The sequence below is a fragment of the Helianthus annuus genome, chromosome 16 (genome assembly GCF_002127325.2).
Source record: "Helianthus annuus cultivar XRQ/B chromosome 16, HanXRQr2.0-SUNRISE, whole genome shotgun sequence".
In the NCBI taxonomy this organism is placed as follows: Eukaryota; Viridiplantae; Streptophyta; class Magnoliopsida; order Asterales; family Asteraceae; genus Helianthus; species Helianthus annuus.
In genome coordinates, this window is record NC_035448.2 from 15,382,661 (window position 1) to 15,400,900 (window position 18,240).

An 18,240-nucleotide genomic window follows, 5' to 3' on the forward strand; every position below is an offset into this window, starting at 1 on the left:
CTATTTTCAGGCGCTGTCCTTTATGTTCAAAATTGACGAGTTTTGTCCTTTATGTTTTCATATCATACACGTTTTGTCCTTTAGGCCTGACCCTGTTAGTTTTTTCAGTTAAATTTGGTTATTTGCTTTGCACATGAGGGCATTTTTGTCAATTCAAAGGTTGCAGAAACTTTGAGCTGTAAATCTGTCCTTGAACTTACCTTTGAATTGACAAAAATGCCCTCATGTGCAAAGCATATGACCAAATATAACTGAAAAAACTAACTGGGTTAGGCCTAAGGACAAAATGTGTATGATATGAAAACATAAAGGATAAAACTCGTCAGCTTTGAACATAAAGGACAACGCCTGAAAATGGGTATAAAGATAAAGGAGAATCCTTGAAATTCACTCTTGAATGAATATTGATTCAATGTTTTAAACACAACCAAACCGTTTAAATTCAAAAATCACAATTAAAATTCAATCTTAACTTAATGGCTTAACAAGTTCAATCCTAGAAACCTAGTTTAAACACGTTCCAACCCGCAATTCACCAATATACTCAAAGTAATGATGTTCTAAACCAAAAAACCAATAAAAAACAATCAACTAAACACATTACAACATCAAATTTAACCCACACATCACCAAATGTAGGGGTGCAAAAGAGCCGAGCCCGAGCTCATCCAGGCTTGAGCTCGAGCTTCATTAAGGGATGAGAGCTCGAGCTTTGTTTTCAAAGCCCGAGCTTGAATCGTTTATCATCTATTAGTTAATATATAAAATATAAATAATAGACTCGGTAAGTGAAGCTCAGGCTTGTTTATTAAACAAACTTATTTCTAGGTTTGGGCTCGACGCGTAAACAAGTTTAAATAGGCTCAACTCGACTCGTTTACTAGACAACTTTAGATATTGGGTAAATGTTATTAAATATTAATAAAACAATATTACACTAAGGCTCGACGAGCCTGACAAGCTTCACATGCCAGGCTCGAGCTCGGGCTCGATGTATAAACGAGCTTTATTTTAGGTCCAAACTCGACTCAGGCTTAATAAGGTTGGCTCATTTTGAGCTTTTTCTCGTGCTCTAAAGTTTTTTTGTGCAACATGTGGATATTGTGAGGTTAAGAACCTAAGATCCACCTTCAAGATCTGTTCTATAAACCTGGTTACGTAATTTTGATTTGTTCCACCAACTTAACACATAAATCTGCCGCAGATTCGCCGTGCCATTGCTGCTGTAAGTTGGGTTTTGTGGGTTTGATTATTATATTTCTGTGAATGATTGATGATTAAATGGTGGATGAATTGTGGGTTGTTTGATGTAGATTGGACGAGTGCTTGAGTATGTGAATCAGAAGTCGGTGTTCGGGTTGTTGAATTCGGATAGTGTATTTTATACTGGTCTCCCAACTGCTGTAAGTTTATGCTAATTTAACGTTTTAGGAGTGTCTGGATGTGTATTTTCAAGATTATTCTAGGGGTGTTCATCGATTTGGGTTTTAGGTTGTTTGGTTCAGGTTGGAAGTTTTTTGGGTGGAACTGAAAACGAAATTGAATTCAGTAAGGGTCAAACTGAACCGTAACCAAATAAGAATTCGGTTTGGTTTTTGGTTTTCAACCAAATAAAAGTTTTACCTGTTTAACCAGAAGTAAAACTGTTTTGATCTAATAAACTTGAAAAAAATAAAACTTTTTATGCACACATTGCATTGCACCTTTATTATCTTGGCAGTTTTCTTAAGTTAAACAGGTGTGAATGAGCTCAGTCAAGATAAGCTACAAAAAACGAAAGAATCCGCTCAGTCGATCTCGATTAGTCCTTAAATTGTTTAATGATTACATTTATTTATAAATAGCCTCACGCAATTTCTTTGACCAGGTCTCATTTTAATTTAATTAACTGAACAATTATAGTACAAACAATATCGTATCGTATGTAGTTGACAGAAAAATAAATAGACTTTGAGTAGTATTTTGGTTTGAGGCAGAATTATTAAAAGTGCTAGGGGCGTATAGGCCTTGCCTAGTGCCTAGGTGCAAAAAAAAAAAAAAGCGTGGGATGTTTTGTCATGCTTATTCATTGTGAGATGAAACTGAATATGTGGCATTTTAGTTTGTCGGAGGATACGGTGTTGGAGCTCGCTACGGCGGAGTTTAGTCACGGAGAGCTGGTGGTTACGGTGCCAAAGGATGTTGATTTGGATTGGAGTGAAGGCAATGGATCTGGAAGGTTTGTTTTGGTACAGTAGTATGAAGTTATGAATATGTATAGCTTTTGTTGTTTGAATTTGGTTAGGTTTGTTCGGTATAATTGGATGTTGTGGAAGTATGACAATTATCGGCTTCAATGAGTATGTTGATGTTGATGATGTTTGCGCGGTTTTGAGGCTTTTATGTCAGTTTAGACATGTTGTACAACTAAGCTTGGTAGATTACGCGATGCGATATAAAGAAACCAACTTCATGTGAAAAAAAATCCGCTTATGCTATGCCCCCCGCCGCATCGAGGTGGGTTAACAAGAACATGTTTATTTTTTTAACCAACCAGACAAACAAACTTTAATTTGTACCCAAAAACTCTATAGGTATTGGGCACTGGTCACCAGTCAAGTATGAGACTGGGATTACCATAATTCATCTCTAATTTGGATCGCACAAAATTCCAATTCAAATTAACATTGAAGCAAAGAGCTTATATCACATTGTATAAGCCATTGTTATCAAAGGCGCTAGCTAGGCGCGCTCAAGGCGCATAGGTCTCGCTTGGGGCCAAGGCGTCAAAAAAGTGAGGGCCTGAGAAAATAAAAGCGCACAGTGAAAAAAAGTTTAAAATATATTATGTTGTAGAAAATAATATTAATTTTCAAATAAAATAGACAAAAGCTATTATATAATATTTAATAATCATCTAATCAGCACCAAAAGTTTAAAACTATTAGTGAATTAGTGTAGAAAAGTAGACACATGGCTGGAAGCTTGCCAAAATTTAGAGAATCTGGCCAGAAACTCTCCAGAATCCGGGAATCTCACTGGAATCTGCGCTTAAATCATGACCTAGAGAACTAAAGCGTAACTACCTCGCATTAAAGCGCAATTCCCTTGCCTTGCCTGAAAATTGGGTCTAGGCGCAGGAGGCGATGCCTTTTAACAACTATGAATATAAACTGCACACGTCATGAGCCCGAGATTCATTCTTTTCCTTCATCTGTTTGAATAATTTCAATGAATATTCTGTTTGCAAACTTTGCATGCCAATTGTCACTCTTTCATAGTGCCATAAGCAACAAGATTAATAAAACTCTTATTTACATAATCCAAGATCTTAAATAACGTAAACCAGATCATATTTACAATGATAAAGAACAGAATACAAACAAAAGTGGCCTATTAGCTCAGTTGGTTAGAGCGTCGTGCTAATAACGCGAAGGTCGCAGGTTCGAGACCTGCATGGGCCATTTTTTTTGTTTGTTAATTTTTTTTTTTGGTTGGTATGTCAAGAGTGACTTTCGTACGATTCATTCTCTGTCGTTAGTGATAATACCCTTTTTTTTAGTTAACCAAAACAATCTTCTTGATGATACCATTGTTTGTTTAAAATGTATTTTACTATTCTTTCCACTAATATAAATAGTTACAGTTGACAATACAATACAATACAATATAATATAATAAACATCAGCATCTATATTACATCAACAATAGGAATGGATAATTTAAGTGCTAGTTTTTTTGTGCTTAACCAAATACTACTTGTAATAGGTTAAAACTAGTAATCAAGATGGTTAAAACTACTTGTATTGGATTTTAATATTCCTAAGTTTCATCAGTTGGCCAATAATAATCCCTTATTTAAAAATTCTCTCCAATAATCCCAACATGTAAAAGTTTGGCCACCATTGATCCTTTTCTAACATAGGTACACTTAAATCAATTAAGAAGTCTCTAGGTGTAATTGAATCTATTGAGGAGACCAAATTCTTATATCTTTGAAAAGGATCAATGGCGGCCAAACTTTTACAAATTGGGATTATTGGATGGAATTTTTAAAGTTGAGATTATTATCGGCCGACTGGTGAAACTTAGGATTATTAAAATCCAATAACCCTAGGATAAATGATTTATGACATGTATAGAACGATTACTGTCATATATACTGATCATATAAAACCCTGTTATTATATGTGCGTGAAAGTTTATATGTTAATTTGATATATAACGGGCCATCTCGTATGTCTTGAACTCGTAAAGTACAATTAAAGTTGGGGTTCATATCACCAAGGGGATTTTTGAATTAGATGAAAAAGCCAGTCACATAAAGCACACTGTATGTATCCATTTACAATTAAAGAAACTATGTAATATGTAATATGTAATAAGAAGTCCAATACCAGTTTGGTTAGAGGGCTACAATTTGATTTGTTAAGCCTACTTATAATGTTTGGTTAGAGGGCTACAATTTGACCACACCGATCAATAGTAAAAAATGTGCACAACAATAACACTAATAATGATACTAATAAATGATTGTATTTTAATTCCTATACTAATAAACAAAAATCTTTTTGTACACGTGTCACTCTCTGGTGTCTCCTCCCTTTTAATAATGGTATTACATATTAATTTTTATACAAAAACTATAATATAATATTAATTAATATAGTTAGAAATAAACGTATAAATTCAAATTTAATTAATAATTATCTATAACAAATATAAATGTATCAAATAATATAATAAGTATAATATTATTTAATATATTTAGATATCAAACGTATAATTTCAAATTTAATTAATAGTAAATTACTTTTTGAGTCCCTATGTTTTAATGGTTTTAACCATTTGAATCTAAAATCAAAAAGTTTAACATCCTGAGTCTCTAACTGCTCATTCACACCCCATGTAAAAAAATTCAAAAAACCTTTTCTAAGGCCAAGTTCTCACAACTTGTCGAAATTTTCATTTTACCCTAACCATATATATTTGTTAAGATACAATATATTATTTGGATATAAAAATTAATTATTAATAAAGTATCAAATCATATGTACAAGTACTTATAGTATATAACTTAGAAGACTAAAATTACAAGCGGATTATCTAAATAAAGTACCAAATTATCTTTAAAGCGAACACTAAATGGTTTTTAAAAGACATATTTTTTTTGCTATTACGTATATAACATTATATTTACTTAAGCCGTGTAATACACGTGTTCAATATTTTCTTCCAGTTTTAAATTTATGTTACTATCAATATGTTTTCATCTTAAAAAATGGCCAAACTTCCTAATAACATTAAGTTTTAAATATTAAACTTAATTTCAATAATATTACGCAACTAAAGACATTATCATCATGCTAAATAAAGACATTATATAATATTATAAAAATTTTAATTTGAATATTTAAATGTCAACTACTAATTAAAAAAGTTGTTGTAGACGCTCAAATTTATAGTTTAAAAAAACTTTAGTCTTACTTTTTTAAACGTATACTTTATTTTTAGTATGATTTTTTTAATATGTAATATTTTCTATATAATGATGATATTCGTATCTTGTCTCATGATCCATATATCTAAATAAAAGTAGTATTTATATCAAAGTATTTATTATAACATATATATATATACAAAGTAGAATTTAATTACAATTCATTTACCATAACCTCATAACTTATAATTATTTTTAAAAATACTTACAATTTTATGATCATCATTATTATTATTATTATTATTATTATTATTATTATTATTATTATTATTATTATTATTTAGTGTTACTTCTTTTGAAGACATAATAAAATGGATTGTAGTATCTCAAAAGAGAAGTGAAAATTTAGAAAATTATTTTGAATAGCGAAAATATAACTGTTCTTTTGTTTTACTATTTTATCTAAATAAGTCATTTAATTAATAAGGATTATATACAAGTTTATAATTTACATTTTTTCGTCATCTAACCCGTGTAATACACGGGGTTGTAAGCTAGTGATACTAATAAATGATTGTATTTTAAATTAAAATTTTCAAAAATTTGGTTAGGTAGATATTTGAGATGGCGAGTTTTACTAATTATTAGAATATAGATTATGTTTTGTTTAATGGCGGGATTTATTAATAACTAGCACTCTCTAGCGAGAAGCTAAGTCTCGCTAAAACCTTGGTTTAAAAAAGTGGGAAGCTCACAAAAACGATGAGGCCTAAAATTAAAGCGCAAAAGCGGCAGGCTTTTTGTACGCAAGGCACACATATTTAAAATAAATCTTATAAATTACATATAAGGCACCTATAACACATAAAACACATTAATATATGTATATTTAACATCTAAAACACCATAATATAGATCTATATCAAGTTAAGTAGCAAAAACTCGAATAGTTATGTAGTAGGTAATCAAAAGAAGGTTGCTTAAGTGTTTGCAACTTTAGAATAGGTAATCAAAAATGACAATATAGCCAAACTAGTAGTCTTCGTCACTATCTCCATCATCATCGTCAACTCCAAGTACCACATCTTCACCATCTTCTTCACTCAAGCCAAGTTCTTCTTCGATTTCTTCATCATCTTGAATACCTTCATTAATCAATACATGTAGTCTTTTGTTTCGTGCTTTCTTAGGTAGTGGTACACTAGGAGTAGGGGTGAAGGAAGGAGGATCCTTTTCTTTGGATTGTTGTTGTGTACTTGATCTTGTTGCATATATCGGTTCAAATACCCCCGAAGCCTTCTCAAAAACACGCCATGTCAAACCACTATCATCATCAAACACAACCTCCGAAGTCTTATCATTCTCATCATCCATAACACCCATGACCCACTCGTTACTATCATCAATTTCTTGTAAGAGTATAGTGTCACACCCCGATATTTCCACGTATTACCGGTGGGCCCGGTGGGGAGTATCGTGACGTAGTTGATATCGTCATAGTCATACAACACAAATTTAAATGCACAGCGGAAGCAAAAGATAAATATATTACAAACCGATATAACGTAATATCAAAGTATTACAAACGGAATGTAAAGGATCCACAGGCGGATCAAAATAAAGAGGAAACTTTGTTCAACAGACTTCAGGCATCTAAGCTTGCGAGACTTCTATTTGACGCTAGGAGAGACCAGCCTATTACACATAGTACCTGCACTTAGTCTTTTTGGGAAAATACGTCAGTTTACACTGGTAAACACAATTTAACTGACTCATTTTGAAAATGTTTTAAATGGATTTGAATGCACAAGGCTCAAAACTTTTTATAACTTGGGATAATTATTTATATATAATCTTGTAAAAAAATTACATGTTTGTTATGCGTTCAGTTGCCCGGGTCGTGTCGGGTTAAAGATTAATAGACACACCACATAGTATAGTCCCGCGGCGGAAAACCGGCGGTTATACCATATTAATTGTAAATGCACTGACGGGTGTACGCCTACACCCGCATGCTAAGGTCGTGGCCATTCTTTGAATGATGCCAAGGATATCCGGGACATGGTCATTAAACCCCCAAAGGCGTTAAACAAACAAAACCAAATTTTTAAACGGGTCATCTTGATAATACTTAACCACCAAACGATTAAGGTCAAATGCCCGACCAAGCGGTATTTTATAAAAATAAGTTGAAAGTATTTACCTGAGCAAATTTATACAATTTATCCCAGCCGTATACCACCAAGCAAGTACAGATAGCTTTTACTGGGCTCCTAAATCTGGAACGAAGGTTTTTAATAACCTATTAGATTTCTAACGGGTCTTTAATTAAGACTATGCTTATACCGGTTAGTTTTAAGGAGGGTACGGTTCAAAACGCATGATTAAGCGAGAACCGGATTAAAATGTGGTTTAGACCCGACAAGCTTGTATACTTGTTTAATATGGGTAAACTAAACACATTCTGGTTTTTGATATAAAAAAATGATAAAGTTTGACCCGTTTCGGCTAATTTATGCAAACTAGTTACATACGCCGATCCGAACGCAAAAGGGGCGTAACGGGTAACCACAAGTGTCATGAACAGGTTTCCTAAGTTAATATGCCTTAAATATATTGTGATGTCAGTAGGATACCTTCCATTATGCCCAAAACGAGTTTAAGACCAATTTATGCCCCGTAGGGGTATTTTGGTCATTTTAAAGGTTATTAAAGAGTTTAAATATTAATCTGAGTTTCAGGTCTGATATAATCAGTAAAAATACTTAATTTAATAAGTTATAACAGTAGGGTATCATATATATGTGAAATTTATTAATTATAACCATACTATGCACCGTAGGGGCATTTTGGTAATTTCACATAGGCTTAAAAGGTCAAAACTGAAAACCTGAGTTTAAAACTTTTCCTTACTGTTAAAATATATAAATTTACTTAAAATATCAGTAGGCATCAACTCTTATATGATTAAAAATGTTTTTAATACATACTATGCGTTAAAACGCTTAAAAAGACGATTTGGAGCCATTTTCCGGGTTTTCAAAGGAAAGCTGATATTTTTATTATTCCAGAGGGCTCAAAATATTGTATTTATCATATTAGATCAGTAGAAAAAGGTTTGGGGTCAAAAGGATTTATAAAACTCATTTTATAGCCCAAAAGGGCAAAACCGGCAATTACCGAATTAAAGCTAGAACCCTATGTTATGCTCAGCCTAAAAATAAATAAAAATCTTTAAAAATCCCAAAATATTATTTTATATCAGTAGGTAAAAAGTTTGGTTTCAAAAATTAGGTTTAGATAGGCTATATGCTAATTATGCGGTTTAATAAATAAGAAGCTTTCTAATTACGCTATTGAGCATAACTCCTAATCTAGACCTCATACTGATGTCAAATTTTAAGGACAAGTTTATAAATCAGTAATAAAAATTATTGTCTTCTCACATTTTCAAATTTCTCGATTTAGGGTCAAAAGGCATAACGGTCAACATTTAGGCTTTTAACGGAAACATGCATGAACTAGGATTTCTATGGAACCAAGTTGTATAACTTTAGAGAGTTATACTAACCTATAGTATGGTCCTAAAGGAATCCTAAGGCATATTTAAACTAAGCTAAATCGGGTCCGAACTGGAAGTCAAAGCAAAAGTCAACTTTTGCAACTTTCGGTTCCGAACCGAGCCTATACTTAGAATTGTCGGGTGGAACATGCTTAGACATGTTCTTAACTTAAGTACCAAGTTATTTTAGTGTTAAAACAGGTTCCATAGCTTCTATATTGCTAATTATAATTTTATTTGTAAAATTAGTTTCCTGTTGACTTTTATTATTAGGTTTGACCCGACATTTAACCAAGTTATGATGGTAATCAGTAGGTGCCCTCTCAGGGGTTTATTACCTACATAATTACCCACTTATAGCTACTTCTAATTAGACTAACTATTGGACCATTAGTGATTAATCACTAAGTCAAACCTTTATTACGATAAGGTTGACTTTAGGTCATTAAATTAATAAAAACTAAGATTAGGAGGTTAAGGACACTTACAGATGGTCCTTAGTACTCAATTGAAGCTTAGGAAACAATGCTTGATGTCTAGGGAGCTCCAGATTGAGAGAGGAGATGATAGCAAGGGAAATGAGCAAAAGGAAATGATGAAGATCACTTCTATTTATAGGTTTTGGTGGGCTTTTGGATGATCAACAGGTGTTATGGGGCTTCTAAGATCAGTACATGTGTCTCAACAGCTGTCCAAAACAAGAAACAAGCCCATAGATTCGAATATGAGAGTATGGGAGCAAAACCAAAGCTGGTTTTTTTTTTCTGTTATTGGGCTCAGCTTACGGACCGTATAGGTCCTGGCATACGGTTCTTATGGACGTGGTCAGCAAACAACAACTTTCACTTGTTGACAGATTTAGCCCCTGCACCTCCAAATGCCATTTTCGACGCATCCAAGGCCCGTTAAACCATTTTCAAGGCTCTACAATGGTGCCTAAGCATAGGGAACATGAAACATGCTCAAAAATATGCCGGATGTCGGTTCGTTTGGTCGTACGGTCACGTTGTTCGGCTAATTACGACGAAACACGGACGGACGCGAAAAACGAACCAAATTACGCGACGAATGGAATTTTATCAACCCAATCACTAAAATAAAATATTTTAGTGCTTACTTTACTTATAGGCATAAAAACATTAGACGGCCATTATTTGGCATTTCCCGAGAGTATAATCAAATATCATGGAGCTCTCGGTTTGTTAAAAGGTCACTCAGAGGTAAGAATTAACATGTTGACGCTTTTAACCCTTTATTGCGCAAACTTTCAATTAATTACACAAATGGCTGCACTTGATCAACAAGTGGCTCATTTGTGAACATAAAGATCGTGAGAGGTTATTTATAAACTTATTTTAGGTATGATAACACTTCCAGTCCTTTCATAATCAAAGTTTTTCGATTTTTCGAAAAATTTAGTCCCCTAAATTCAATGTTCGACTTCATTAGGGTTTATTACACGTGTCAATACTTCATTGGACGTGATTTTACGAGGTGTTACATCCTCACCCCCTTAAAAGAAATCTTGACCTCGAGATTTGCTAAAATGCTGGAAGTACTCTTTGTCGCATAATGGACTTAATTTTTATATCATATCTGGAGCCTTTCCAAGCTCCCAAGTTGACCTCTATAATAGGTACATGTATCCTTTTGGGGCTTCTTAACTTGCCGATCTTTAATTGATACGGGTTTCTCATCAGTCCAAAAATCTTCATTAATCTGCATATCATTAGATGATAATGCTTCTTGACTAATTGGGAAAACATATCCTTAAACCATTAGTGTGGGTCTCACTGCGAGTTCCACCAAGCTCCTTAAATGGGTTTTAGCTCGTAGGCTATTTGATCTTGATACATTCGATTCCTTCGAATGATTTTATATATTCAGAGCTTAACTAGTCTGATAATTAACAAATTGGCACACCCTTCCAGGGTGACATCCTTTATTGAACCTTATTCCTTAATAAGAACTTAGGAGGGTTGTTATTTTCATAATTCCTTGATTTTCTGCCGAATACTGGCAACTTACAGATGATTATGGATTTATTTGATCTTATTCGTTGTTCCCAAGGCAACTTTCAGATCCTGATAATTGGACTTACCAATCTTCTGTCTAACATTAGATGTTTAACATTCCATCTATACAAGGTCTCCCAAGGAGCAGCCTTAATACTTATATATCAACTATTATAGAAAAGCTTATTTAAAGTGAGATGGTTATTCCAACCACTGCTTAAAACTAATCTTAAGGAATAGCTCATCCGTACAGTTAGTCGAACAAATCGACGATCCTGGGCAGTTGATGGCGATTCTTATTGTTGCCTAATTAGGTTGCGAATATCAATGCATAAGCAAAATGAGCCGTCTTTCTTAATTAACTATACCGAATTCTCAGAATATTGAATTAGGCTATATGAATACTCTATTTTAAAATTTACTTAATCAGGGTTCCGATTCATCCAGTGATGGTACTAGCTGTCTTGGATATTTCATAATAATACAGCCCTAAAGGGGATATAAATCTTAACTCTACTTGCCTCTCAGGAGGTAAACAGGGTAATCTTAGGAGAAGATAATCAAGATACAAGGATGTTACAGAGATTTTCCAAATCTCAGGCTCCAGTACTTCCACCATTGCTTGTGTCAGATAAGCGACATATTTCTTTTATAAGTCCACGAATTCCTTAATCGGAAACATTTATTTGGACAATTCTATTCTGGATATCTTCTTTGAATACCATTAGCTGACTTTAGTACCATATAACCATCGGAATATCTTTGTGGTCCCATGCATTAAACCTCCATACTGATCAGGCATGGAAGCAATCTATGGAACTTATTAAGATACACCAATCCTCATATGACGCTTTTTGTCATGCCACCTGGTATTCTTAATCGATAGAGATCAAGAGATATCAACTACATATTCTGTCGTGCTTCATCTGGAGAGAGGGTACACTAAAATTTTACGACTGAAGGTTTCTGACAAGTACAGAAGAAATGGTTCTTATGATTTCGCCTGTAAGTTCTACCTTACACTTAATATCTGGGGTTCTTACTGGAAAGTTTTTAAAAGTTTGCTAAACTTATGGTCTTATGAGAGACTTTGTAGTACCTGAAACTAGACGTAACTCCTAGCAATAAAATTACAATAAGGGATTTATCTGGTGTCATTAATGTGAACTGCCTCTAATCATTCATCAGGAGGGTTAAACGTCTCCATTCTTAATCCTTTTAAACTTAGCTGCAAAATCTTTGACAAATTTTAGGGCAGCCTCAGCTTTGACTGGTTATTTCTTAATCTACAAAACGTGAGTAGCTGAGGTAGATCCATAATGGATTTATAATGAGCAGGCTTTGAGACCTTAATGTGCCTTCTTAATTCCGATGCTAACCACCATTAATTATTGCGTTAAGCTTAGATTTTTGGGTAATTTGAATAGAGCACTATCTCTGCCAATAAATTAAAATTTGCGACATATTGTCGACAGTCTAGAACTTTTATGGTGAGAGTCAGAAAATTCTTATTCCATCTTTTTCCATCTTGTGATGCGGATAATAGGTTTTCTAATAAGGTCCTTAAAACTTGGACCATCCAATACCGTATAGGGGATCTTTCCTGTGGACCTCATTAATGTCCTCACTAATTAAGGGTATTGCCATCGGACGATTGTGATGCATACTTCACCATGTCCTTTCCAGCATAACCGCTGATATACCTTATAGATTTTACTTCATCCAACAATTTCCTGCAATCGATGCCCCCCCCCCCTTTTTTTACTATTGAAGTCCCTTGACTTCCAAGAGACGAAGTACTTTTAAGTACATCCTAATAGAATGGAGCTCCTTGCCATATGATTTTGTTTAGGTATTCCTCGCATATGAAGTATGCATAAAGCTCTTTCTCATGAGCAGCGACTTATGTTCAGAGCAAGCAGCATTCGGCTTCTTGAACCTTTTCATGACTTTTCTCATAGCCTTTCCAACTGCTGTGTTAATTACAGTTTTGGAGATTAACTCCATTAACATTGAAGTTCATATTTGATGCACCATTAACATTTTTCGCATCTCTAGCATCGCGACTGTTGTTTGTCTTTTCCGAGTTTTCCATACTCGAAGTTTTGGTATTAAATACCAAATTCAACAAGTGCTTAGGCAATCCTTACAATGTACCTCCTTGAATTGTCAAAGACTCACCATAAAGAGTCTTGATAACTACTTGCTTCTTATCACCCACAATATGGGCTTGGTTATAAGGCGATCAATCCATTCCTATCACTATATCTTGTCCCTCTATTATAATAGAAACAAAGACAGCGGAAAGGAATGATTCCCAATGGATATAAAACATCCATCTAATATTGCTGAAACAGTCTCTGAGGTATCGTCGGCCAATTCTATCTCATACTTAACGCTTAGAGATTTAACAGGCAGATTTAATAATTTTCAAAATCTTATTGTCTATGAAAGACTTACCTGCACCTGAATTAATAATGCTCTAGCATAAACGTCATTGATCAGGATAGCACCTGTTGTGACATTGTTATCTAGAATAGCCTCTTGGGCATCCATTTGAGAGCTTCCAGCTTTGGTCTTCTTAGCCTCCCCAGGCTTCTTGGTTTTACTTGGGAAATTTGTTTTTGATGTGCCCTTTTTCATTGCAACCATAGCAGGTTGCGTCCTTTATTTCTTGGCACTCCAAAGTCTTGTGCCCTTCCTTATTACAAATCCCACAAGGCCTAACTTGTGACTCTAAAGTGCACTTCCCTTTAGTTGCCTTCTTTGGGCAGCGGGTCTTTATGTGCCCCTTCTCGCCACAACCATAGCATGTGGCGTTCAAGTTCTTGCATTCATGGGTCTTGTGACCTGTCTCCTTACAGATACCACATCCCCTGGTCTATTCACGGAAACATTTTCCGAAGTGCTGCTTCCCGCGGGTTTTACATTTAGGGTTTGCCTCACTTGGCTTGGACTGGTTTAAACCGGCCTTACCCCTTTTTGTAACCTTTACTTGGGGCATTATCGCACTTTTGCTTATGAATCTTTAATACTCAATCCACAGCTTTGTTTACGGCTGTATTTATCATAGCCTGAAACTTGGTGCCCGTTAAGTTCAATCTTGCACCATTATTCTGATCAACTGGATGATTGTGGGTTTTATAGGAATCAGCCATGGTGAAGCTTTGAAGGCTACAAACCATGTAGTAATAATTTGCTGAATTGTCGAACTTGGTGATTAAATATCCATGGTGTAAATCAACCATGTAGGCCAATAGATAGTATTTAATTTATTTGATTATGTTTTGCCTAGGTTTTTAAATAAACCATCTTTGGCGTTTAAACGGAATATAATCCTTCATATTTATTAGACAGGGGACATAAGTCACGACTGTCAATATCGTACCGACATTTTATATAGCACACAGGCTTATTCCCAAGGACTTTTTGATGGCACAGATGCCTTGTCACTAGGGAAAATTTAGAACATAATCAATGATTCCTTTGGATCGGAAAATTTCATAGTTCATTGTCTTGACAAGAAGTTATGAAATAATACTATCTTTTCTATGTACACATCTTTGCCCGTAGGCGTACATTCCAATGGATGTTTTGATGTGCTCATCATGTTCGAATTTTATTAGCCATGATTCCTCTTGACCATTTAGGCTAAATAAGGGGTTTGGAAGTTCCTAATATAAAGATGACATGTGTGATTTTATCGCATCACTGTTGTCGGGAGTGTTAACACATTTTCAGGTGTTAATAAGGATCTGAATCTCTTTTAAACAGGTTTTACCATCTTAGCCAGATCTTTAATGACATTCAAGCTAGGTTATACCTTTTAAGATTCTTTTTAATATATATATACTGGCAGGAAAGGAATGATATTTATTTTATTTGGGATTTTCATTATAATTATCCTAAATTTATTTAAAATATAACTATGGCACAAAAAGGCCAAGTCACAAGGGCAACTTTAAAATTATAAACCATGATTTCGTAGAATCAGGTATTTAGGCTCTGAACGTTGTTCATTGCCTTTCCTTGACAGGGAGTTGTAGGCTACGACTGTTTTTTGTCTTATATGACAATGAATATGGCCCGTAAGTATTACATCCTTAATGGATGCTTAATTCACCAAATAAGAAAGGATTTCGGGAGAATCCAGTATAAGGATGAATTATGTGACTGAATCACATCTGCCAGGAATGTTAACATGTTTACAGGTGTAAACAAGGATTTGAACCTTTAAATAGGCTTATGTGAAATCACTAAAATTTATAACCCATGGTTTTTAATAACCATTTTAGTTAATTTAATAGATATATAATTGTTCAGGATCCTTATCATAAATCCTAAATTATGAGTTATTAATAGCACAAAAGGCCTAGTCACGTAGACAAGTTTAATTTATAAGCCCAGATTTTATGGAATCGAGGCATTAAGGTTTGAATCAAAGTTCATTACCTTTTCTTGACAGGGAGTTGTAGGCTACCACTGTCTTTAGTCCCAGAGGACGTTATTTATAGCCCGTGGGCACTTCATCCTCAAGGGATGATTATAAATAAGGGAATTTAGAATAACCCTTTTTAATAATGACTTATGTGATTTTATCGAATCACATTTTTGTCAAGCATGTTAATATGCTTTTAGATGTTAACAAAATTTTGAATCTTTTGGATAGGTTGTACCATCTTGGCCATGTCTGCAATGACATTTGGGCTAGGTTTTACCTTTAAGATTCTTTTTAATATTTAATGCAGAGCAATCCTAAATTGAGATGTTAACATGGATCTGAATCTAATTGAGGAACTACCATCTTGGCCCTGTTTTAAGATGACACACGAGCTAGGTCTTGTCCTTTTTAGATTTTGCCATTTTATTATAATGGTAGATCTTATAATAGGAATGTTATTTTAACTCTAACCATTCCATTAAAATTTAAACAAGTATAGGGTTGCCCTAAACGGGGCTTCTAACTGAATGACTTGCCCATGCAGGGGCTAGTCAGAAAATAACAAAGGAAACAAATCAAAGACAAAATAAAACGAATTAGGATTAGTCCTAAGTTCTTTGTCTAGACACGAGAATCAAAGAATGTGCAAGTTTGTAACTGAGATTAAACACAAAAAGGCTAGTGTTTAATTCACTCAGTGTTGGCTCTGATATCAACCTGTCACACCGCGATATTTCCACATATTACCGGTGGGCCCGGTGGGGAGTATCGTGACGTAGTTGATATCGTCATAGTCATACAACACAAATTTAAATGCACAACGGAAGCAAAAGATTAATATATTACAAACCGATATAACGTAATATCAAAGTATTACAAAAGGAATGTAAAGGATCCACAGGCGGATCAAAATAAAGAGGAAACTTTGTTCAACAGACTTCAGGCATCTAAGCTTGCGTGACTTCTATTTGATGCTAGGAGAGACCAGCCTATTATGCGTAGTACCTGCACTTAGTCTTTTTGGGAAAATACGTCAGTTTACACTGGTAAATACAATTTAACTGACTCATTTTGAAAATGTTTTAAATTGATTTGAATGCACAAGGCTCAAAACTTTTTATAACTTGGGATAATTATTTGTATATAATCTTGTAAAAGAATTACATGTTTGTTATGCGTTCAGTTGTCCGGGTCGTGCCGGGTTAAAGATTAATAGACACACCACATAGTATAGTCCCGCGGCGGGAAACCGGCGGTTATACCTTATTAATTGTTAATGCATTGACGGGTGTACGTCTACACCCGCGTGCTAAGGTCGTGGCCATTCTTTGAATGATGCCAAGGATATCCGGGATATGGTCATTAAACCCCCAAAGGCGTTAAACAAACAAAACCAAATTTTTAAACGGGTCATCTTGATAATACTTAACCACCAAATGATTAAGCTCAAATGCCCGACCAAGCGGTATTTTATATACCGTGCCCCAAGCCCGTATAAGGGAAAATAAGTTAAAAGTATTTACCTGAGCAAATTTATACAATTTATCCCAGCCATATACCACCAAGCAAGTACATATAGCTTTTAATGGGCTCCTAAATCTGGAATGAAGGTTTTTAATAACCTATTAGATTTCTAACGGGTCTTTAATTAAGACTATGCTTAGACCGGTTAGTTTTAAAGGAGGATACAGTTCAAAACGCATGATTAAGCGAGAATCGGATTAGAATGTGGTTTAGACCCGACAAGCTTGTATACTTGTTTAATATGGGTAAACTAAACACATTCTGGTTTTTGATATAAAAAAATGATAAGGTTTGACCCGTTTCGGCTAATTTACGCAAACTAGTTACATACGCCGATCCGAACGCAAAAGGGGCGTAACGGGTAACCACAAGAGTCATGAACAGGCTTCCTAAGTTAATATGCCTTAAATATGTTGTGATATCAGTAGGATACCTTCCATCATGCCCAAAACGAGTTTAAGACCAATTTATGCCCCGTAGGGGTATTTTGGTCATTTTAAAGGTTATAAAAGAGTTTAAATATTAATATGAGTTTCAGGTGTGATATAATCAGTAAAAATACTTAATTTAATAAGTTATAACAGTAGGGTATCATATATATGTGAAATTTATTATTTATAATCATACTATGCACCGTAGGGGCATTTTGGTAATTTCACATAAGCTTAAAAGGTCAAAACTGAAAACCTGAGTTTAAAACTTTTCCTTACTGTTAAAATATATAAATTTACTTAAAATATCAGTAGGCATCAACTCTTATATGTTTAAAAATGTTTTTAATACAACTATACGTTAAAACGCTTAAAAAGACGATTTGGAGCCATTTCCGGGTTTTCAAAAGAAAGCTAATATTTTTATTATTCCAGAAGGCTCAAAATATTGTATTTATCATATTAGATCGGTAGAAAAAGGTTTGGGGTCAAAAGGATTTATAGAACACATTTTATAGCCCAAAAGGGCAAAACCGGCAATTACCGAATTAAAGCTAGAACCCTATGTTATGCTCAGCGTAAAAATAAATAAAAATCTTTAAAAATCCCAAAATATTATTTTATATCAGTAGGTAAAAAGTTTGGTTTCAAAAATTAGGTTTAGATAGGCTATATGCTAATTATGCGGTTTAATAAATAAGAAGCTTTCTAATTACGCTATTGAGCATAACTCCTAATCTAGACCTCATACTGATGTCAAATTTTAAGGACAAGTTTATAAATCAGTAATAAAGATTATTGTCCTCTCACATTTTCAAATTTCTCGTTTTAGGGTCAAAAGGCATAAC

General features: G+C 34.2%; 1 long non-coding RNA gene and 1 other non-coding gene across 2 annotated transcripts; both read left to right on the forward strand.

Moving 5' to 3' along the window:
• The first annotated feature begins 1,081 nt into the window (after positions 1-1,081).
• LOC110917323 lies at positions 1,082-2,325 on the forward strand. The gene is made up of 3 exons (XR_002580481.2): positions 1,082-1,225; positions 1,314-1,403; positions 2,102-2,325. It is a non-coding gene; the product is annotated as an uncharacterized LOC110917323 (long non-coding RNA).
• Positions 2,326-3,369: 1,044 nt separating this feature from the next.
• Positions 3,370-3,443, forward strand: TRNAI-AAU. Its single transcript has one exon. It is a non-coding gene; the product is annotated as a tRNA-Ile (tRNA).
• The last annotated feature ends 14,797 nt before the right edge of the window (positions 3,444-18,240 follow it).